This window comes from Homalodisca vitripennis, chromosome 1 (genome assembly GCF_021130785.1).
Source record: "Homalodisca vitripennis isolate AUS2020 chromosome 1, UT_GWSS_2.1, whole genome shotgun sequence".
Taxonomy (NCBI): domain Eukaryota; kingdom Metazoa; phylum Arthropoda; class Insecta; order Hemiptera; family Cicadellidae; genus Homalodisca; species Homalodisca vitripennis.
In genome coordinates, this window is record NC_060207.1 from 171699327 (window position 1) to 171724268 (window position 24942).

The 24942-nt window shown below is 30.5% G+C and overlaps 1 protein-coding gene across 5 annotated transcripts in view; it reads right to left on the reverse strand.

The window, feature by feature from the left end:
• Positions 1 to 24942, reverse strand: part of LOC124352731 (Kv channel-interacting protein 4) — a 344993-nt gene that overhangs the window by 222075 nt on the left and 97976 nt on the right. Inside the window, exon 1 of one of the 5 annotated variants that reach the window (XM_046802367.1) lies at positions 19126 to 19229. The exons of the other annotated variants lie outside the window; for them this stretch is intronic. The gene's annotated coding sequence lies outside the window, so the exon portion shown is untranslated. Of the gene's footprint in view, positions 1 to 19125; positions 19230 to 24942 lie in introns of those variants that run through there. 5 annotated transcript variants of the gene reach the window in all.

Here is a 24942-nt window from a genome sequence, read left to right on the forward strand (position 1 = left end):
ACTTTGTTATGGGTCGTGGAGTGGCCCATGTGTCGACACAAGTGAAGTTCATTTTATTATAGATTTAATTTATTATAAAGCTGTTCTGTATAACCGACACTCGGCCCTTCTCTGGGCGCAGATTCGAGCCTTGTCGACAGACTACTAATAAGAAAGATGGCGATATTATTTAGACTTTGGGACTTGGATTTGATTCAGAAAGGAAACATTTGCTCATAACGCAGCTATGGAGGAAGGGTTGAACCAATGTGCATACGTTATGTGCAGAAAACTCGGTCGTTCCACCGTGTTTAGAAATCGTGTCTAGAATATCGTAGTGCACCTGCTGAGACAATGTGAATGCCTATTCACCTATATGACACAATACTTTGTAGTCTTGGGATCCAAACGATATGAAGAGATCTTTTTGAACTATTTCGTCAACGAATTTGTTTTATTTCTTCACATCAATATAACTCTAGATTCCAGGAATCAAGTCTGTGGTAGCGTCAGATTTAAGACGCTGCACTAATAAGAAGGTAGACTGAAACTAAACTAAACAATATGCCGTTAGATATATATCAGATCTCAATTTTAGCGACTATCTGTTGTTTTGTGAACGTAAATTCCACAACTCATTAAAAGATATAGTTACATAAATGCAATCTGCATGGATATATCAATCTGAAAAATGAATGTAAATTTAATACAAATTTCTCGGAACAATGATGGTTATTAAAGACTTATATCACAAATCACGAAATTAGTACATCAATATTGTTGTTAAGAAAATAAGAAATGTGTTTTTTTTTTTAAGATAATTTTCAGTGAGTATTTTGGTGAAATTATATTAAAAATAAAAATACAAGCAATATATTATATTTACTGTCTACATGAACATGGAACCCTTAAACGTGCTTTATAGACGCAGTAAATATAGCAATAATTCTAATATTTTTTGTTTTTGTGCCCTGGAAATGGTTAAAAAATGAAAATATTCATCTTTTATTTGAAGGAAATTTACTGTAAATATTTCCAAAATTATATAGTAGTGACCAGTAATTACCTGATTTCTGCATGTACAATACACATTATCGTCGAGTAAGGTAACGAAACTGTTACAAAATTAGTAAGCCGAACTGTGAGAGAACTCGGCCCCAGTAAAGAAGGATTTCCCCTCAGCTTCTCAGTCCCTACCGTAATCTTCTTACTGCCAAATTGGTTTGTAATTTAGAGGTTTCCTATCAACATAAATCATTCGTCAATGCTGAGATCACAAAGTTTTTATTTAATCACTCTTTTATAAGTTATTTAGTATCCTTATCTTATTTCTATTATATGAGATCATGAAAACTGTTATTTTTACAGAAATACTAAAAATTGATGACTAATACAATAATCACTTAATTATTATAGTGTATTTTATAAGTTTTACTAAAATAAAACATTTGTTTTTCTTGTAAACTCTGCAAGAAGTTATAAAGTGTTATAAATACCACAGTTACATAAGTTATATTTCATCATGAATTTTGCAATTAATGAAAATAAATTATATGGTAAGGAAGTTATAAAGGCCACTTTCAAATTAACGCGAAATTTTGGAATCTATATACTTAGTTTTTCAGCAAGGTAAGGCGTCATTAGACGCTTATTTACTTCATAGTAGTTTCTGCAATAAGCAAACAATATGAAAGAAAAAGAGAACCACGCTTAATAATAAGAAACAAAGAGGGAGGATGTTCTCTAATATTTTAATTCAAAGAAAAAGACTCGGTAGACCAGGAATATTGTTTTGATATAGTATTTATGTCTGCATTAACTTAGTTCCATTAAGTAGTAATGGAAACATTAACGATGATATTTACAAAAGAAATTGTATAGACATGTATATATAAAAAAGTACGTATACTTATTAACGTATTATATTAGTAAAAAAGGAAAACAAAAGTCTATACAAAACTTTTTTCTAAATATCATCGTTCATTATCAATCATCTGCTACACTCTTAAAATGCTGGTAGTAGTTGAGTTTTGACTGTTTTTATCTTGTTCTGAGAAATTTATAATTATATTTTTATATTATGAATTCATATGAAGATATTCCCTTATAATGATTTTATATAAAAAAAGTACAATCATAGTTTTGTTGATATATTCGTTGAGTATAATGTATTTAATAACTGTTAAAACTACAGCAGATACTAAATAGTTCTTAAACATAGAAATTTTGTGGAAGTAAAACCTCTTCAGCTGATATGAAGAAAGCTAGAATGGTGCGTATTCCAAACATGTATTCTCATGTTATGAGAAAGATAAGGGATACGACCTTTTAATGTTTTCTTCTCCCAGTGGTGATGTTACTGTGCCTATTCATCCAAATGTTACTCTTTACTGTGGGCCTAGGCGTATCTTATTTAATGAACCATTTGAGACGTCTGAAAGCGTATGATTTTGTTATACACAATTGTTCAGATTTTAATAAAAGATGAACGATAAAATGTGAAATTTTTTGTTCTCTAAATTTGTTTAACGTATAAATTTTGATCCCTCACTCTACTTGCAAAAATTGTATCATATTCAGAAAAGAAAGACAGGTGATTGAGATTGAAGGATCAATGCAAAAGACATGTTGACAGCAAACGTATAGCACCAATAACAACATAAAATATGTAAAATATTTCAAGTTTTAATAAGAAACAAGACAGCAGAAATTAAGGCTTTTCAAATTAATTTGCTTTCTCTGAAGTATAAAGTTGAAAAGTGTTCACCAATACAAGACAACGAGTTCTTGCTTTAAAAGAAAGCTTCCGATAACTTCGATCAACGAAATTGGTCTATACTATTCTCTTGCGGAATAGCGACGAAAATAAAGTAACATTCGCCAATCCAACACAAACTACGTTTTTGTCGAAGAATAGTATGTATTGTATACATAAAAAAATTATACAGGCTAATAACCTGTAAATGCTGTAATTCATTATGAACTAATACTTATTGTTAATGGTTATTCGGAAATACCTAAAACTCGTTACATATCAATATCACAATCACATCAAACACTTCAAATTTACCTAAATTGTGTAATAATTAAAAATGTACATGAATATGTGTATTGTGATAATTTGGTGGGAAATTACTAAGTGTTCTTGGAAATCGTACTTTGGATCAAGTTGGGCAGGTTAAAATCCTGCCTGTTGCCGTATCACACATTTTATAAGTATCTCTCCCCCTCATTGTGATTGATAATATCCTCGCACAGGTCACTGGCCCATGAGGACGGGTAGAATGAGGCTTAAAAGGAGATCGGCCTCTACTCATTTTAAAAGACAGTACCTTTACATTTATCACCTACTTTTAGCAAACTGAGAAAAGCCTTGAGTTTTTCAAAGTTTTATTTGTAACAGGTTAATGGTTTTATACAATACCTATAACATTTTTCTTGCAATAGATTGGTTTATACACAAAAAAATAGCTAATGACTCCCATTTTTGTGAAACTCTCTTCTCCTGTTTCTTCGAAAATATTTCGCCTCTTTGGTAAGATATTTGTAAGATAACAATTGACTGAAACCTATTTTAACGTTAAAATGAAAATAAATTATTTTAAGAAGTGTGTGACATTTACAGTTGTTTAATATCTTGTACATGTAAGTACGTCTAAATGTGTACTATTTTGATGTGAAAGAGGCAAAACCACAGCTAAATCGCAAATTTCAATCTCTAAATAGTATGTGGCTAAGAATGGTAACTACGACATGACCACCCGTTGATTCACTAAGTGACGAAACATATGTTATAACAACATCAATGTGATATATTGCACTGTGGTTGGACAAAGGGCCGAGTGGCGGCGACGTTGACAAACCGCAGCACAAGACCTTTCCGTCGCACTCGCGCCTTCATATTTTAAGTGTTCTGTCTCTTTCTTTGTGTGCTTACTTCCACAGGATACGGCTCCGAAGAAAAGGTTAAAACTGTTATAGTATAAACCAAACACAGTCAGTCTATCTATAAGTTAGTAATAGATAGATTTACAAAAGCTTTTTGAACTGTTTTAAATAAATAAATATACTTCGAATAGCGTAAGAATTAATCCATGTTGACGGTTCTAACTCCATATTAGATTTTATTTCACCAACATTTTGAGAAAGAGATTATTTATCGTAAGAATTACGTATGCATTTCTTGTGTGTTCGTAGGTATGCAGAGTAATACAGAGAAAAACAAGGAAATAGGCGTTGTTTACTCATTGAAGATTGGAGATATTAATTATAGATCTTGAATATTATCTAGTTGTTAAGAAACATGTAAATGTCTTTCCTTAAGAAACACTACTTTGTAACTCCTAAACATTTCGAGTCCTTGTATAGCGCTTGATTTTTAGGCGAATATAATAAATGAAATAAAATGTAAGGAGTAAATCTTTAATCTAATTATCTAGTGTTGGAGTAAAATGCTTGAATCAGCACCGTTTGAAACTAAAGAGATCATGGTTGCCTCGTATTAGATGAGAAACAGTGACCAGGTTCTAACGGTGCCATGCAGCTTTGTCTTCTAGAACAGGGTTAAATTCCTTTAAGTTATTCTAGAATTAAATCCAGAGATCTGTAACCTTGCTACTCTGCTGGATGTTATTAAGCTATAAAACATATTACCTGATAAAACTGATAGAAGCCATTATTTAATATATACAGGGTGTTAATTTAAGTCCTGATACGCCTGGATATATTCTAAGCGGATTGAGATATCAATGTACAGCCTTCACCATACTTGTTAAAATACTTTTCTCGATTTTTGGAGAATAAAAAACATCCCCCCCCTTTGAAAAGGGGGATGAACTATCTCATCTTTATATAACAGCGTGTTTAGAAAACTGTGTCACAAACTTCTGTGGCTGATAGTTGTCATAATTTCAAACAAAAAAGGTCTATAAAAATAGATCCATAACTGTGACTTTTAGTCACTAACCACCGTTTTGTATTGGTATTAAAACATTATTACGTCTGGAATTGATAAAATTACAGATATCAATCTTTGCACATATGTTTTGTTAAATAAGAGTAAATATTAAAAACTAATAGTGTGATTTGCTTAAGACATCATGTTAAAACAGTTGTTGACTTTCATCCGACAACATTTTTGTTGCTTCCGGCTTATGCAGCATAACCTTGATGTAGTCGTTCTTCCTTGTGCATTGACCGGTTTTGTTGACAAATGTACCGTATGAATTGTAATAAAAGTTAAAAAATAGTTTAGCCATATCTTCTAACATTTATGTTATGTTTGCGAAAAAAATTCTTGAATGGTTCGGCCCACTGCTGATAGCCATCTTTAGCCAAGAGAACATACGACGCTCAATATAGAACTAAAACTGATTGTTTAGAATTTTTTAAACTAATTTTAAAGTTTATAAATATATTTTTACAGTTTATGCCAATCTTGACACATAATATGTATGTGTTTAAATTAGGAATGTATAAAATATGAAGTTATACATTTACCATAACAGTGAAAACTCGGAAATAGGCTTACCTGGAAAAATGAAAAAAGCATTAGTACATAGCATAAACATAAATAAATTTACTAAACCCAATACATTGAATACTGAAAATGTTTATGTTTTTCAAGCACACGGTATGGTCTAAAATTCAATAAATTTTTTAACACCTGCAGTATAATTACTAATACATTTTGCTTTAGCGTCAATTTCATGGAAGATATATTATAATAAGCTGATTCTAAAGTTATTGGCAACCCATACTAAACTGTACATGCCCAGCGGCAGTGTGAGGCGAAATGTAACACTACACCTCACAGAGCAAACATTGCCGCAGGTTTCTAGATGGTTAATTTACATTAAGATATAATATATACCAGGTTGTTTTAATATTAAAGAAATTGTTTTATAAGAAAATTCCACTACCTTGTAGATTAACGTTTTCCTTAATTTACACTATTTATTCTGTGATATTTTAATGTTATATAATTTAAACCTATATAAAAATAGGCCTATATCGGCACTTACAATGTTTTGGAAAATATTAACGCCAAAATCAATCCATGGCACAAACATATTATAAACTTACACTTGAAAGAACAAACAACCTAATGCAACAATTATAGAAGGTTTAAGAGTTTCCTATTATAGTGTAACTGTTAATAAGAAAAAAGTTACAATCATCGATTTTATATGATTTAAAATTTACTCCGTTTGATTGAAAATTATTACGTCTTTTTACATTTATCTGTCAATCAAAGACCTTGAACATTTTATTTTTGGGTTTTCTACGCTTCTTAAATTTGTAAAAACCATTTATTTCCGTTTTCACATTCATACTTTCGGTAAAAGTGCTCTAGGAACAAAGCAGTATTGGCAATATACCGTTTAGCGGGTAATCTGCCATCATCTTGGTATACAAGGAAAGCCTGTCTTGCTTCTTTTAAGTGTCATTGTACAGTTTGTTTGCACATATTTGTATTTTTATATTTTTTTAGAAGTTATGTGTCGGTAAAGTAAATAGTTAAATTGCATCGATACCTTTGGCATACCAACTAATATACATTTGTAACTGATACGCCTAATACATAGACAATGAACACTTTCTATTCTGATAGCACAAAAGTAAATAATCTTTTGACACTCTAAGCATATAGAGAGAGTATATACTATATCATTTGACCTTAATACATAGACAATAAAAACTTTTCACTTTTCATTTGACATACATAGACAATAAAAACTTTTCACTTTGAGAGCAAAAAATTAAGTAAGCAATTTATATCAAACCCTTTAAAAAGATTATGAGGCTCTAAGCAAATACAGACTATTTATAAATAAATATAATGTAATTTGTCTTAATATATCGAAAATAAACAATTTTCATTATGATAGCACAAAGTAAGTAAGCAATTTATATCAAAGCTGTGAATAAACTGATGAGACTATAATCACATAAAAAGAATGTATACTACATAAATTCCTAAATATATAGACAATAAACACTTTTCATTTAGATAGCACAAAAGTAAGTAATGAATTTATATCAAATCTTTAAATAAAATTTTGAGTCTTTAAGCATGTAGTGAGAATTTATAGCATTTTGATAGCACGAAGGTAGGTGTACACCAAATCTATAAAATGAGTCTCTATAAAGTATATAAAGAGAATGAAGGCAACACAGAAGTCAGCTAATTGCCAACAACTAGAAGTCCCCGCAGTGGTCTTGTGTTCGTAAAACATTGTTCAGTTTCAAAGTTCAGTGTGAATGGCACAAAGCGTGAAACACACGCTGTAATCAGGCGGTATTGTGGATAGTAGTTAGGCCTAGTAGTAGAGTAGTTAGAGTGCAATTACACGTTCACTAACTGCTTTGCAGCTCGTTAGTATCCTTCTCTGATCTACTACTTTGGAGCTGTGCATCAAAACTTCTTGTGATTTGTATGTCTATGTTAAATCAAAATCAAATGTATGGTCAGTTTATATTGTCAGTATTTTTGTTTCTTTTTTTCTCAATTGTCACTTTGCACGTTTAATAATTCTTACATAAAAATAATCAGATACCTGTATCATAGAAGATACTCCCAAAAATGCACTGTAGAAGAATTAGCTATGACCACACTGTTTGTGAAAACGATTACATAGATCAGGAGAATTGCTACGAATATTTGCAGAAATTACGTAGTTAAATATCTTAACAGAGAGTAAGAACTACTTTAATTTTTCATTATTATTAAAAGTCTAATATAAGTGAGTCTTTTACTTTTTTCTTATAATTATTATGATAATGAGTGGCTAAGACACAAGTTAACTTAATATGAGTATAAGTGGTGTTGAAAACATATGATCGGGAAAATCCAGACCTACGACAATGAATTATTTTGTTCTAGACAGGACTCTAAATGATACCTCTATTATTAATATCAGCATTAACTAGAAAATTCCTATACATACATAGCCGTTCACAATATTCTTACTTTAGTAATATTCTATATTTGTGAGTTTAAAAAATATAAAATATAATTTATACGAATGTGAAAGGATAATAGGATTTATAGGGCATTTGCCATCCTTAAATGTTAAAAACATTTTGTAACATATAAGGATGGAAAATTTCCGAAATCCTTTTGCCCTCTCAAACCTTCCATCGTCAATAAATAAACTTTAAACAATAAATAAACAAGTGTAATTCATTATCGATATCAATCTCAAAATAAGAATACTTAAATCAGTAATCGAACATCAAGTAGTAATGTGTGATGATGTGAATCATACCTATGATATCAGACAGTTATATAGTTATAATACGTACTATATTATTTAAAATTGACAAAATTAATGTTTTATATAATTTAAACTCAACTATTGATGTAAAGTCATACACTAGGAATTCTGGAGTCTTAATGGCAAGTAATATTATTACACCGAATCCAATACTACCAGCGTCCAAATTACTGGTAACTATCTGTCAACACCTTGAATATTTAATTATACGTCCGGAATCGTAGCAATTCTACAGATCGTATTATTCACTCTTATACAAACACCAAACAAATAAGAACACTTCTTGTAGTGTTACTAGAAATTATAGGTAACAAACATTGCCCTATAAATACGTTTTTGAGTTTTCAATCGAAGCAACACAAGAAACACCAATAGCATAGTTTTTGTTTAGAGCTAATTTGACGTACCAGAAAGGTAGCCCTTGAACGCCGTGTGAAGCTACTTTGCAAAAGGGAATTTTCAACAGTACTTCTTCAAAATTTCCGCAATCCTATTTACACAATTTCGTAACTGAGTTCAACGACACAGAACATCTGATCAAGATAAGCTGGTTTTAGGACAATTCTAACGCCAAAACCTAATATTTCTTTTTCGTCTGATGACAATTTAGTTTTTTGCAACGTTCAAAAGATCTAAATATTCAAAATAATTTAGGATGCTTTCTAGTTTTAAATCATCTCAATAATTCTAGATACTATAATTAAGAATGGAGTACTCTACACAGTTATTCCTGTGAACATTGGTCCCATAACTTAAGTTATAAAAAATATGTACGTTATAGACGTATTAAATGATCAATTCCATACTCCAACGCGATATGGTACCAATCTTATTTTTCTGAGAATTCTTTGCAATAGTATCAGAAACTTTGAGCTGAAAAAATTATTTGTTTGGCTCGGTGATAGTAAAAATATAAATAATTACGAACAGAGTTATAAAACATGGTAAAAAAGTAATTCTTATAAGTCTCTTGAATAATATCAGTAAAAAAACAAGTTTGCAACGATTACTCAGTATGAAGATATATAATGTTCTACACATAAACTACACTCACCGGTTTGCTTTTCATGAGCATTACCTAATGTGCATTAACTAAATATTCCTGTAAATATTTTTTATATTGTGAGCAAAACACTCTGTATAGAAAGAGTTTTGGTATGGACTCTTGTTCTCCAGAAGTTCACGAACTGCCAAGCAACTATTGATACCCGATGGTCTGGAAAGTTATCAAATATTGACAAACCTCTAAAAGGCTAATTGGACTTTATTGGAAAAGTTTGTAAGGAAAGATTTAATAATCCGCCGGAGCATGTTACGTGGAATTCCCATTTATTGCGATCACTTCCTAGACCTTCCTTTGGAATTGTTTGACATTCTATTACATTAACTAGAATTGAATTGAGTATAATAAATAGTATTGTCTCAAACAATTCAATGAATTACTAACAATTGTAATTAATTTTACTGGGTGACTAGTTACTTTACTACAAAGAAACATATTAGATTGTTTTTGTATGTTTATAAGTAGTAAAAACACTAGAAATAGGAGAATTGGAATCCATACACAACATGTCACATTTAAGATATTTGAGGTTAACTTTTTTAAAGTTGCTTGTCCATAATTTATTTAGTTTCTTATATTAATGTTTATGAAAATTTCCAACTATATGTTGACTTATAAGTCATTAATTTATTTAGTTTTTTATATTTATGTTTATGAAAATTTCCAACTATATGTTGACTTATAAGTCATTAATTTATTTCGTTTTTTATATTTATGTTTATGAAAATTTCCAAGTATAAGTCATTAATTTATTTAGTTTTTTATATTTATGTTTATGAAAATTTCCAACTATATTTTGACTTATAAGTCATCATCATACCCCGATTATTCGATATATTCTTTCTTATTTAGTCTTATCCTTAGTTAGTCATATCCCTTATGGAATAATCTAATAAAAATTTTATTATTTCTCTCTCAGATTGGGTGAAACATAAATTATATTATTTGCTTACGGCTAAATTATAATTGATAAAACTAAGTTATAGATTTTTACGTACACATTGTATTGTATATAAAATACAATCGGAACTAACAGCTAATAATTTTCTTATTTAACAATAATTTTTTTAACTAGGTTTTTATATATTATTTCATGCAAAATAAGAAACAAATCGTTTTGATGAAAACAGTTTCGCAAAGAGAGTTTTACGTACAACAGAAATAATCCGACGGAAATTAAGAGGTTACTTTTTAACCTTATGTTTCTACCATTGACCGTTACTCAAAAATTACTACAGTCATCCTAACGACCAGCTTTAAAAAAAACAGCTAATTACAGAAAACAACTTCTACTTGGCTTCTCTAGTCACTAACAAATATTATACATGTGTACAATCGTTGATGTATATCCGCAGGTGTAAAATATATAAGAAAAAATGTCAGTCGATAAACCAAAAATAGCAGCAGTAAGAAACCGTGTTTTAATACATCAATTTTGGGACAAATTTGGCTTCATACCGTGGTTTATATCAGACCGCGACATAAAAGCTTTTATACCCAAAGCTTTCAACGTGTGTTTTGGGTTAAAACGGGCCAATTTACTTGAGAGCAAGAACAGGGCTCCAATATGTCGACAAGGATTTTAAATGATCCTCTTTCGTTTTATGTACCTTCTCCTTCTAACTCATGCATGTCCTGATATTTCTTATTTTTGTACTTCTGTTCCTGGAATTTTACCTCTGGTCGTTTCAATGATAAAAATTGAATAACAATATTGGAAAAGTGCAGTAAACATCTCGGTATACTTCGGTGTTGGACATATTTTACGTGTAACTTGTCTATGTACTGCTGTATTGTTTTTTCTTGTTCATTATGTAGGTCGTTGTGTTTTAGAAAACGATTATTTCCTGTTTATTTTTAATTAAATTTAAAATATTAAAGAATTAAAACCCTTTATTAAATCTAGGTAACCACGGACATAGACTTAATAATTTAAGTCTCACCTTAATGTGATCAAAGATAAATACTCCAAAGGGAGAAGGAGTTTGTTTATATACACAAAACGTTTTTTATATTCGAGTGTGACTTGTAATGTACGTTTTCATAAATTGTATGTATTTACTCGTAGTTGTTTTTGCTTATTCCTTGCCACAAACAAGAATTTAATACAATTGTAGTTCAGGTATGAAGGAAAATTTACGTTTTCTCCTCTTACAGATTGCATATAAGTAGCATGTTAGTATTAGTATTAGATTCATGAAGAGTAATAATTAATTCCTGCATTAAGACGTAATGCAATTAAAAAAGATTTAGAAAGTTTCAAAGCTCTAAGTTCAATATTTCTCCAAAGGGATCTATTTTTCCTACAGTTTCCTCTGTATATCTGATATCCATTTAAAACGTTAATTAAAAACTTTTGACTAATTAAAACGGACACAATTAAAAGTTTTTTTATTTTAAGCAATCACAGCCAATCTAAAGCTAGTCTTATCAGAAGATGGCTTTGGCCTAATGCGATTGACTTTATGCCTTTATTATTAGGATTAGGTCTTTTTTCAAAAGTTATTTCATAGTTATAATACTCTGAAGGAATATGATATTTCTTGATATTTCTAATTTATTTCTTAAAACAAGTTTAATACTCTACGCCTTGTTTATGTTACCCAGACCAAACAGATTAAACACCAATTAGTCTGCCATTCAACCCGAGGCGTGTTTTTGTGCAGAGAACTAGTGCATGCCATTTAGCCTTGTTTCAACTCACTTTACTAAAGGAGATATTAATTAAATGGGGCAATATTTGTGGCAAAAATTCCATAAATACAAAGGGATTACTTTGTTATCAGTTATTTCAAATCCTTAACAATATTTAAAATATTACGACTGCCATATTTTACCTATAGATAGTTTAATTAATGCTGAACACGTTGTAAAACAAAATAATAGCTAGCTACCTTAATAAAACCTTAATAAGAAATCTACATTTCATATTGTTTTGAATCTAATTTTTAGTGTATAAATTTAAGAAATTTTAATCTACTTATCGATTCAGGAGGAATTTGTGACGAAATTAAAAAACAGTTTTTTTTTAATTTTAAGGACATATACCGCCGCCTGTAGATTATGGAACTCCTTACCAGATCCTGTAAAACAAATTGAGAGCCGAAAACGGTTTGTGGCGGAGCTGAGACGAAAATACCTGGACCGGATTATTGGGGCGGGCAGCGGGGCTACTCTTTGAATCGTGACTGTGTGAATGGAAGAGTGAATGGAATACTGTAAGTGTAAGTTATAGTTAATTAGCCTTAATTTGCATTGTTAAGACATATTTTTAAGAGATTAAATGTAAGAAAGGACCATATCTTGTCCTAATATTGAGGTCCTAATTTCGCCTCAATAAAGAAGTGTTTCTTTCTTTCTTTTTTATAATACTATATTTAATGCTATCAAATATGTTGTGGTGAAATACGACGATTCTAGGAGATAGTTAAGTTCTCCAGATTTAATATAATTGAAATATAAAACTAAAAATCTTCGTGATTTATTCAATCAATTTCTCCTAATATGGGACACGGGACCAAAGTACCCATAAGGATCATTCTGAACCACTCGAAGGATTTGCCCGAGTGAAGTGTTTACCACACTCGTACTTGTTTAGATTCTACGCCGACCTAGTTATCTACAATATTGACCACCTATGGTCTTAACAGTTCTGTGTTACAAATACCCCTTTGAACACATGTAATTTTCCTCCAAAACAATCGACAGGCATATCGCACTTAGGTGCTCTATACTATTGTAAATCGACATCCCGAATTTATCAGCTGCGTGCATGCTCATCAACAACTAATGGTTAATATTAATTAAAACTAATATTAAGACACAAGAGGTGTCTTACGTGTACATGTATGCACCTTTTGTGACATAGTAAGTCTTCGGAGTAGTAGCCTATTCTTTGGGCTTCCGCCATATGTCCGCCTTATGTTAGCACCGAACGGATTTGTTCATACTGCCACTCGAGTCGAAAATACTAGCTAACAATACGAGTAGTTGGAATCTGAGGAGTTTCCAGTGACGTCAATTATTCAAATATATTGGAACTCATTATTTAGTATTTTAAAGTATAAAATCGTATTTTCCTAAACCTAAAAAAAGTATTTTTACAAGTATTAAAAGAAAATTTGTAGAAATGTTAATTTATGAGCTCTGAAATAATATTTTGAATAATCTAAATCACTCCTGTTAAACTTGATGATAATTCATTATTTTTTATTTAAATTTCAGTTTCATGTGAGTATAACATATTAATATAATTTAAAAGACGAATATTTAATCTTTTCAGTTTCGAAATGTGTTGCTGAAAAACACATTTTATTATGTATATTTACTTATTTACGAACAAAACTAAATTCAAAGAGAAGGAACGAAAACCAACATTTAACATCTGTTCCAACATCTGAAGGCTACAGATTAATGTTTAAAGTTTTATCATGGCCATACTTTGAAAGTGAATTTATATTGAACTGTTTAATTGCTTTGAGTTGTTCGTATTAAAAAATACAGCGAAGAATGTTCCCAATTGTGGAGCTAAATTAATTTTAATTAATCTTTAATTTAATACATGAAAATTAATGACGATAATTTAAAATACGAAGAAATATCAGAATCAGTATTTTCATGGAAGTATTAGTCATGTACAGTAATAAATTTGTATCTAACATAATCTTTAATGTTTTATAATAATACCACGTATAGAGAACGTACTCCAAAAGATATTTTAATAAGCAACAAAATAATTCAGTCAAAATTGACCTGCCACACCCGAAGTACACATTGAGCTACAGCATGTTGAAAGAAAAGAAGCTGCATGTGCGTTAAGGGACAATTTTGAGGATGATTCAAGGAAAAATGTATAACGCAGCTATGCTGGGAAGGGTTGATTCAATGTGAATGTTGAGTTTAGCTTCAGTTCACCTCCTCTAAGTGCAGCATCTAACTCAAACCTTCCAACTACGTATAGCTACGTATAGAAAACTAGGTTCTCCAACGTGCTTATAGATCGTGTTTAAAACTTCATGCACTTCAATTGTGTAACTGATGAGACAATGAGAATATCTCTTAAACTAGATTACACTATTTTTTGTAGTGTAGTTGTTTCTGATGTAAAAATATGTAAAATGTTCATTTTGAGCTTCTTTGACTCCATCTGTTTTTTTATCTCTTCAGAGAAACATGACTGCAGATTCCAGGAGTCAAGTCTGTGACAGCGTCAGATTCCAGACGATGCACTAAAAGGAGACTGAACTTGAGCTAAACTCTACATTCACAATGAGACATGCTTGTAATAATGAATGTGTGTTTAATTAGCGTTAATAAGCGTTATTAATAAGCGTTCATTAATAACAAAAAATGTTACAACCTAAATGAGCCTTCAATTTGCCTTATTAGTTTAAGAAAATCCAATATTAATGTTAGGTTTCCCAATTGACATTCTGTGTTTGTTATAAATATATGGTGTTGGAGATCTACTATATTGGCTGTCCTCTTTGTGCTTGTGCAAATATAGCTTTTGATTATAGGTAAAGTAAGGCTGAAAAGGAGATTGGTCTTATATTTTCTAAAAAAATATTAAATTAAGATTATAAGAAACGGAAATTATTTAAAAAAAAAAAAAAAAAAAAAAAAAAAAAAAAAAAAACTGTTAAATTACTGACCGATAGTTTCATGTAAAAAGAGACATTTACATTAATGGTTTAAACTACCAACCAGCCTTTAAAATGTAACCAAAGTCTTTAATAGCTTAAATTAATAACCTTAAAGTTATCTTTCTAATATATATAAATATTGTCTAGTGAGTCAATAAAAATAAAACAGAGAATAAAAAACCCGAGATTTGGCAGTAGAGCGGATATTTGAAACGGGAATTTGATACGAGTATTTCCCATTATATTAAGGCTTCATATCCATTTGTTCAATATTTAAAATTCGTCTGGTTATCATGAACTAAAAAATCGAAGTTAAAATTTGCATATGCGTCTTATAAATGCTTATACTATAATGGGAATAACTCGTAGATAAACAATATAACACGAGTTAAAGTGAATCGACATGTATTTGTTGAGATGTATTTCAATTTTCTATCACTTTGAAATTATGAATATTTCATTCAGTGTAAACAGAAAATGTAAAGAAAGCATTTAAATAAGCCTTTTAGTCCACATTCATTTCTCCATTTCACTTAGTAGTGCATAACATAATGTTATTTAGTGCTTTCTGCTCTGTGCAGCGACATCGCTTGTTTCCATTCTTACAAGTCTGAACTTCATACTGTCAGTGTACTAACAAGATATTGATCGAGTTTGTAACATACATAATAGTAAGTTAATAACTTTACTTTAGTGTGTGGCAAGTGCATTTCGGAACTGTTTAGTTGTAAAGTATTTTGTGTATTTAATCTCACTTATACAGGTTTTTATTCGAGAGAAAAAGGTAGATTTTGAATTCGTGAACCGTAGTGTACCATATAACAATGTCATATGTACAAAATCATATTATTTTTCAACCCGTGTATTGTTAATTACATACTTAAAGCTTAATTTCATTAAGCATTATCAAAAGTTTACTTATTTTATGTTTATTGTGAAATTAGATATGAATATACCATGATTATGTCAATAAACTCAACGATATTTTTAAATAACGCAATCAGCATTATGTGCTACAATGTACTGTATTGCATCCCTAACAACAAAATATGAAGTATGAATATACCAATATTATAACTATTCTTAGCAATCAAGAACTCATTTGTAACTACTACTAAAATATGGCTTTTTAATATATTATTTTAACTATAACCGCACTAAAACATTGCATTAAGGACTACTTATTCTTGATTTCTTAATCTAATTGTTTCCGTCAGATATCCTCAAGCATACAAAGTTGAAGGATTATAATACAACAATTTTATTATGATATGTTCGTTAAAGTCACAATGAAGTCGTACATTATATACGATTTGTTATGTCGAAACGCTGTTGTGATGAGGTAGACCTGATACAAGGCTCTCTTAAGAGGGTGAAGGCCGAGCAACAATTTGAGCATAGAAAACTGAGGTTTCCAATACAAAGTTGTCAATTAGTTAATTCTCTCAACATTCTGCACGTGGAAAACGTAATTTTACGTTATAAATCATGTTTTTCTTACTACTTAGATGCTAATGTTTTGAGTCGCATTATTATCAAACTTATTTGTATGATAAGAGGTTTCTACACGCGATTAAACGTAAGCAAATAAAATCATATTAACTCTGATATTTATTTTATGCCAATTTGCGACAAGTAAGAAAAGACTATTGTTGGAACATTATTAAATGTTATCAAATTATTGTAATTAATTAACAGCATGATATAACAGAGAGATTTAAACAGTAGTCTTTTATTATTCTGACTAAAACATAGCTCTTTATATTATGGATATTTTCGAAATGGATATTAGCCTAATAGCTTATATGGCAATTAGTAGATCTTAATTAATAAGTTTTACTTTTTATATTGAATTGCTTTTGTCATTAGAAGCAAAACTAAACTGTGCAATTTTTCAAAAACAATTCCATGTGATTAAATCTGTTTAGTTATTAACAGCAATACTACTTCTAATATTGAGATTTTCACTTCATTTTGTTTAAAAAAAATTATTTAATATTTCATATGAGTAAATCTGTTTAGTTACTAACAGCTTAGTACTTCTAATATTGATATTTTCACCTCATTTTGTTAAAAAATAATATTGTTATTTAATATATCAGAAATTTTATTAAATAACTTGGTTGGCTGGTGAGTGCAGACCTATTACGACATATATTCTGTAGTTCGGTTTTAAGAATCAGTGTTTAGTTTTCATTAAGTCCATGTTTTAGAGTTAATATGCTTGGAATAGGCACACGACATGGCTGTTGTAATTCCTTACTTACGCCTGTCACAACGCTCTGGTTTGTGTTGATTAATTTTATCTAGAGTGTAGGCCTACTCTTACCATATGTGTTAGGTTAGGTATTCACCTGACGAAGAGATCAGATTACACGTAATAGATTGCTGATTTTTTTCTATCACCGAACGATGGCAAATGTCCATAAAAATGACTGAAGTCTTATTAAAAGAAACATTACAAAAATTAAAGGTTAGGTTTCAAGATTTATTATCCGAAAATGTTTTTGATTCACTGATTTCTACCATTAGTATATCTTCCTTACTATTATTTTTGAACGTTCAATTCATGGTATAATACTTCTAATATTTAATTACTTATTGTTAGAACTAAACATAAATAATTGTACTATTTTGAATTTATGGAAATATAATTTAAATATGCACATATATATTACAGCATAGTTTAATGAAAGTAAATGAATGATATGTACTACAACTAGTTAAAATATATGTACTAAATTATTATATATAACTTATTATTTATTAATTTTAATTAATTATTTTATTAATTTTATAACCAAAAAGGTTGCTTTTACTATTAGTTATACACAACAATTTGTTCGAAAAATGAAATATTTATCACTTAAATAATATGGAAAACACTTGCTATTTAGTACAAATATATTGCCAGGATGAGAGGTGTTGTACAATAAAAATGTTGTAACAGAAGTGCGACTGGGCCGTATACAGTTTAATACAGGTAATATGCATTAGAATAACATCAATTAATTTATTCTGATTACTTCAGAATTTAATTTTTGTGGAAAAGAACAGGCTAAACGTTAATTAATCCTCCGAAATCAATTAAATAAATTGCAAAAACAGCAAATCAAATATATGGAACATGTTTTATTCAGTTCTCGGCAACAGTTTCATAAAGGAATTAATAACATTACGTAACTATTTATAACGATAATATTGTATGTCAGTATCCAATAGCAACATTTAATACATTTACTACCTATTAACTTTCTCAATATTTATAGCTAGTCTCTTTGTATTCAATATCATAAGTGTTAGTACCTTTATTATTCTAAACCACATAAAATTATGAGGCCACTAATAGGATATTTATATAAATAGTCACCATAAATATGTACCCCATAAAGAAGTTTAAAATTTGAATACAACACTAAATAACTCAACACCCTATTGAAGGGAAACATTATTTAAATAGTCTCAGTTTAACGGACCCCTTTCATTTAGTTTTTATGTCCTATATTTCAAAATATATTCCTAAATAATGTGCTAAAATTATTTTCAGAAAATATAATTAATTGAAAAATATTGCAAGTGTTTATGGTACTCTCTTTATTCGGCAGAAAATTACGCGCTAATCGCATGCATTACAAAAATTATTGACAATGAGTGAATAGAAAACTATACAAAATAAAACATTTTCTGTAAGTTTCTGGTTTTATTACCTAACATTACGAAAAATAATATTTGTAGTAAAAGGACGATTTAAAAAAATGATAAAATCCGTTTTTTAATAATATGGATTGTATTCTTTTTTTAATACATGTGTGGTTAAACTTAAGAATGACACACTTTGTGAGGTCCAAATCTGCGCCTCAATAAATATGTATTTTAATTCATACTATTATACGTACGTCTTAATGGTACACTATATTTATAAGCGTTCCAAATTAAGTTTAAAAGTGTTATATATGTAAAAGTTTTTAGTATTGGAAAATAGTATTTTATCTGATTATCTGTGCTCGCGTAATATACAAATATTGCATAAGCGTTTGGAACAGATTGAAGTTATAGTGTTGCTCCGACATTTGTTTTTAATTCACAGTTGAAGGGTATATTTGACTACTATCGACCTCCCCTCGTAAGACAACAGCTGGCAGAGTGATGACGTACTCACCGGAGCCAGAGGGTGGTATCCAAGAGACGGTCGGTGGCGGCGGTGTCCGACGCTCACACTACGCGGTACACGGCCCCACTGACATCGCCACGACAGCGCCCCGACGCCCAGCTTGACGTATCCTGGCAACCGACGCCCCTCACGCCCCCCGCACCGTGACACGTAGGCCTAGCTCAATACGTTGCTCGTATGATAGCTTTGTAGGCCAGAGTCCTCAGTATGTTATCTGTTAACTTAGAGAAATAATTTAAACACCTTGGAACTGCACTATCTGTTAAATTTTGTAATAACAACAGAAAAATTAAATTTGACCCATTATGGTGATGTTTATCTCATATAAATCTATCTACGTACAGCAATAATAGTAAATTACCTGATGAGCTCACAAAGCTGATTTCGGACTACAAATATTTCTTTTGGGATACTGTTTGGATACACTCAATCCACTCTGACTACTACCTAATCTTACTGGTAAGTTTGAGGTCATAAGATTAAGTAAGAAAAAGCTAAATGCTGTATAGATGTTTGGGTTTAGAAGATAATATTGTCACAACTACTTCTAGGTTACTCCCTTGTAGACAAAAGAGGAGTAATCGACACCAAGAGAACAGCGGGTCCACCTTAACAAATAACGGGTGCTATCAATCAATAATGTTTTGGTTTGGAACACACATACAGATGTATACCATCTAGTTCCCTATTCATTGAGAATAATTACTGCTTTCCTTGGATTGTAAAACTACACAGGCCATGTAAACTTATTTAACAAAACGATTTTTCCTTACACACAGAGTTAAATTACTAAAACGTTTAATATTTGAAAGACAACATTTCAACGCTTTACCACTCCAAAAATGTTACATGTAATGAATTGTATCAAACGACTATTTATTTTTATAGAACAAAGTAGCGGGAATTATTCTCCAATCATTCCCCGTTGCTGTATTCTTTTCATGTACTTGTATTTCCAGTTTTGTAGAAGGAGCAGAGTGTCCTCCTCACAAACACAAATTTAGTAAATTTTTTGGGATCAAGGATTACACCATTAGAGTTTTAAGGCTCTGTAGTAATGTTAAAGAAAAGCTATATAGAACAACTGTTGACCAAGATATGTTTGAAATTAAACTGACAATATCAAGCTTTTTATTAATCTAACTAATTTTGAACTTCTTTTGGTAACATTTTAGGTTAGTTTTTGTAATCTTAAAACAATAAGAAACGCATCCTTTCATTCGTTTCCTAATTTATTTATTTCACTTTCTTGTTGTTCCTACAAGATTTCCCAAGATTCTGATGTTCAGATGCTACAATTTTCTGATTTATTGCTACTAAACAATAGTAGCTCAAAAAACAATCATTATCAGTCAGTATCAATTAGTTATAACTACCTAATTATTATAACCAAATTATAACTAATAGAATTAATATAGTAAAGCCATTTTGTACTTATTTTTCCGTCACTAGCTTATCTTTTGCGGTAAGTTCTCTATTTAATTAGTGTTTACCACCTTGTAAGATATTCATAGTATAACAAATTATTTTATGTATAATACTTTCCTGCATGCTACTTTCAAGGTATGAGTTCGCTACGCATTTGCAAGTTCGCTGAAGTCGCATGAAAAATGCCCTGTCTATTAATAGCTTATTTCATTATCAATATATCCAGTAGACACAAGACAGACATGCATTATACAAAAACAGGTTTTTACATTTCCCGGCAGGCATAAAAGAAATTCTGTCAGCCTACTGTATGATTGGCTTCAAATGACGCTCAGTCAAGTTCGATGGTTAGTCGATCACCATTATAGAAGTAATTCTTGTTTATGTATAAAATAAGTTTCTTGCAAAATTTCAAGTCTTTAGATGAAATATTTCTCGAGATATCTTGGTACATGATACATTCACATATTATGCATTAAATTAAGTATAATGTTAGTGCATAATAAAAGTTTTGTTCAGTTGTTTTAGTATCTAATAGTGTTCTTAGTATGTTTACAGATTTATTAATTATGACTTTTTCTCGTTATCTTCATGGTTACTCATAAGAGTAATGTAAAAATAATCACTAATGCACTGAGTGACATGCATCATCATATAACTAAATCAGTATTCCTCATATAGAAATGAAGCTTCATGTACGATTTCACGTCTATGGGTCAGCTCTTTTTCGAGATATTGTACGGATAGACAGATAGACAGACAGGCGTACAGAAATATTTTTTTTCCAGCCACACAATAATAGGCTTCACTAAAGTTCAATCAATGAAATCATGGCTCATATCGCAAACCCCCAAGGTATGGAAAACAGTTTTTTTTTACATTTCAATCAATATAATTAAAAATCCACATTATAATTTATTGCATGTCACGACATTTTTTTTATTACCGCTATTATTACGGTTTATTTACGAAATGGTAAAATCAAATGCAATATATCTACTTTGAAGAAATTATTAGTCAATTCATTGATAAAGAGTAATTTGTGCAAGATAGGCTTGATAGAGTTCCTATTAAAAAACAAGTAAAAAACCTAAAAATTATGAATATTTTAATAATAATGACCTTACAATTAAAAAAATGATAAATTTTATTATTCAAAACCCCAAATAACTTAATAAATATTAAAATGTTTTAATAGAGCAAAATAAATGTGTCATGTTATACTTTTATTATATTTCTTAGAACAAACTGATGAGTCTGTTGCGATTTTGATGTACCTTGGATTTCTAAAATTGTGTTTTTTAGAATTGTGTTTTAGGTCTGGTACTACGATTTGGTCAAAATTTTAACACATTTTAAAGAAAATGTTTAAGGTCTACTTTCTAGATTTCTAGATAACGAAGATTTAGTGATTTCAGTAAAAACTGCAAAGTTAGGGAGAGAAAGTTCATATGTCGCGACCTGGGCCAACTGGGTTTATACGTCAACTGCGGTTGTATCTTTGACCTTTACAACAGCTCCGCTCAACAGGTGGGCGGTTTGGGGGTAGCAGGATCACATATGTCCTTTACCGCTCCCCTATACCTCACTTACCGGCTTACTCACTCAATGCCAAACTAACATTTCTGCAATCCGTTAATCTTACAGTAGGAAATCTGAAACTCCGTCATAAACTAAGGAATTGTAATGTAATTAAAATAATATAGTAAATTAGGTGTTATTTTAACAGCAGCAGTTTTAAATCTTCACACGACGAAATTTTTAATATTTAAAATAAGATAAGGTTCAATAAATAACCTTGAATCATCGTATTACCTAAATAAAAAGCAATAAATCTAAGTTGTGCTCTGAGTAGAGTTATGCAGTCTAAATTTATTCCAAACTTTATAAGATTTAATTGTAATATAACTCTAAAAGTTAGTTACATAATATTATTAATATTAATATATTATAAATAACTAATGACTTGCAAACTTACCCGCAGTTAAACAATTAGACCATGTTTTACTCAACTTAAAATTAAAAGAATGCATGTTTAGACGATAAATTGAGTCGTCAAATTCCAAAACGTCCTTTGTCCACTTAGTAAAATTTGTGGGAAATCAAGATTTTTCTTTAAAATATTTTTCTACACTTCAAAATAAGCTAATTATGTTTTAAAAAAATAGCAAATAAATATTTGAACACAATAAATATGATTAAATAGTCTAATTATGTGTATGTTGTTCATAAAAAGCAAAGTAAGATTGAACAAAAGACGTTTTGGAACTGTAAGAGGGACAAAAGACATTTTGGAACTGTATAACTTGGACAAAAAAGACACTTTGTTTCAAAAAAGGTAAAAACGAAAGAAACTTTAATACATTTGGTTCGAAATCAAAATTGTATTTTATAATACATTATAAAGGCAAAAATTAAATACAAATCTTAACATTAACACTCGTAAAAAATTAAAACTCGGAACATTTTATTGTTCGTTCGTTTCTACATTTACAGTAGTTTTTAAACATTCTAAAATTAGTTTTCTTTGTAAAAAGGTTTATGAGTCCATTATGTACTTTTTACACAATATTGTCAATTTCTTCCATGTGGCCTCCTTCTTCTTCATTTTCTGATTCTTCTGGAAGCTGTTCGTCATTTATAATACGTTTGTAGAAACTGAATGCAGGGTTCTCCTCCCATCCGTCTCCAAAGTGCAGCTGAAGCAGTCGTTTAACATCGTTTTTTCTTAGCAGGATTTACAGGTATTCCAACTATAACTTTTTCTATTGGAGCACTATTTACATCACATTGATGGCTTGAAAACCTTTTTAGCAGTTCCAGTATCAAAACATGTAAGCAGGTTCTCCTTGGACAAGAACTGAAGTTGTTGGAGCCTTCCCTCGGGTGATAATGAATCGTTTTGTAGGAGCAAAACGAAAGTGCCATTTAGCCGGAGTTTTCATGACAGTTTGGGCTGGTGTTTTCCATTCATAAAATTCAAAGTCGGTAGATATTTTCAGAACAGTCCCATGCTTCTGTAAAACATTTATAGTACTCCTCAGGCTGTATGATTGTTTTCAATTTTTTTTAGGTCTCTTTCAAATGAGTCCAAAAATCCTATCGGGCGGCAATTATGAATGTCCTGCCACTGGAAAGGTTAACTTTATTCCTTTGATGTTACCAGGAGCACGGTTTGATAACCAAAGCATCAACACATGAAAATCAAAATAGAATTTTTTGTTTTGTCCGCCAGCTCCATCAGCGAAAAGACGAACAAATTTATATCCATCCATGTTTGTGTTACAGAGCTTGTGGTACACAGCTGATGCAATCAGTGTTGAGCCTTTTTTGTTATCGGCTTCAGTCCATGTAAAAATTGAAACTTTTTCTTTACTAAGATTTTCTTTGGAAGTGCCTTCACAAACAGTAAAGTTATACAAGTAGAACTGACGGCTGTAATAACAAGCTTGGTCAGTGACTTTTTGGCAGTACCAAATTTTTTTGACAATCAAAGGTGAACGTTATTTCACCCCTCATTAGGCTTACTTTAGCAAAAACATAAAATGAATTTGCTCTCTTTTTGTGCACATTGTATTCAACTGAACAGTTTTCTCCAGACTTTAACCTTTCTTTAAATTGAAGGCATTTTGAGCATTGGTCAGTCGCTGGTGATCCAAATCCAATATTGTAATCTTTAATGAAAATACTCTAAAGTATGAAAATTCATACTTAACTTTAAGATGATCTTCTATGGTTTTATTGTATTCTTCACAAAGAGAACTTATAGTTAAATGGCTGGGTAAGTACACTCTCCAGGACTGACGAGCTCTGCAATAATGTTTTTCCAAAGGAACTAAATTTTCAATAAACCTTTTCACACCTCCTCTCTGTTGTACCATCGCTTGAGATCGATGGTCACCTCCACGATTATCAGTAGCTAATGAGCTTGTACTAAAATGCCGTTTACACACTCTCTGGGCTCTTTTTTTCAGTAATACCCAAGATCTTACAAAATACTGTCTTACAAAACTTGAACCTTACTTTTAACACCTTGTCGAGAAATTGGAATGTAAAATGTATTGCTAACTTCATTGACATGTTTCCTATCGCCTCTAGCTCTATATCTTGCAGGAGACTTCGCATGAAGAATACAAAATTATTTTATTATCCTGATCAATTTTTAGATTTTGTTTCATAAAAACATTCATGAAACTTGCGGATATCTTGCATTGTTAATGTAGTACAATTTAAATTTGGCATTTTTGTGCTGGCAAGTAGGTAAAGTAGGCAATTGCTTAGAAGAGTATCTTTTTTTCTTATTTTTTGATTCTTTTTCCATTGTTTCTACATTTAACTTTCTTTTCCTAGCTTTAACCTTCGGCCGCTGGTTGCACC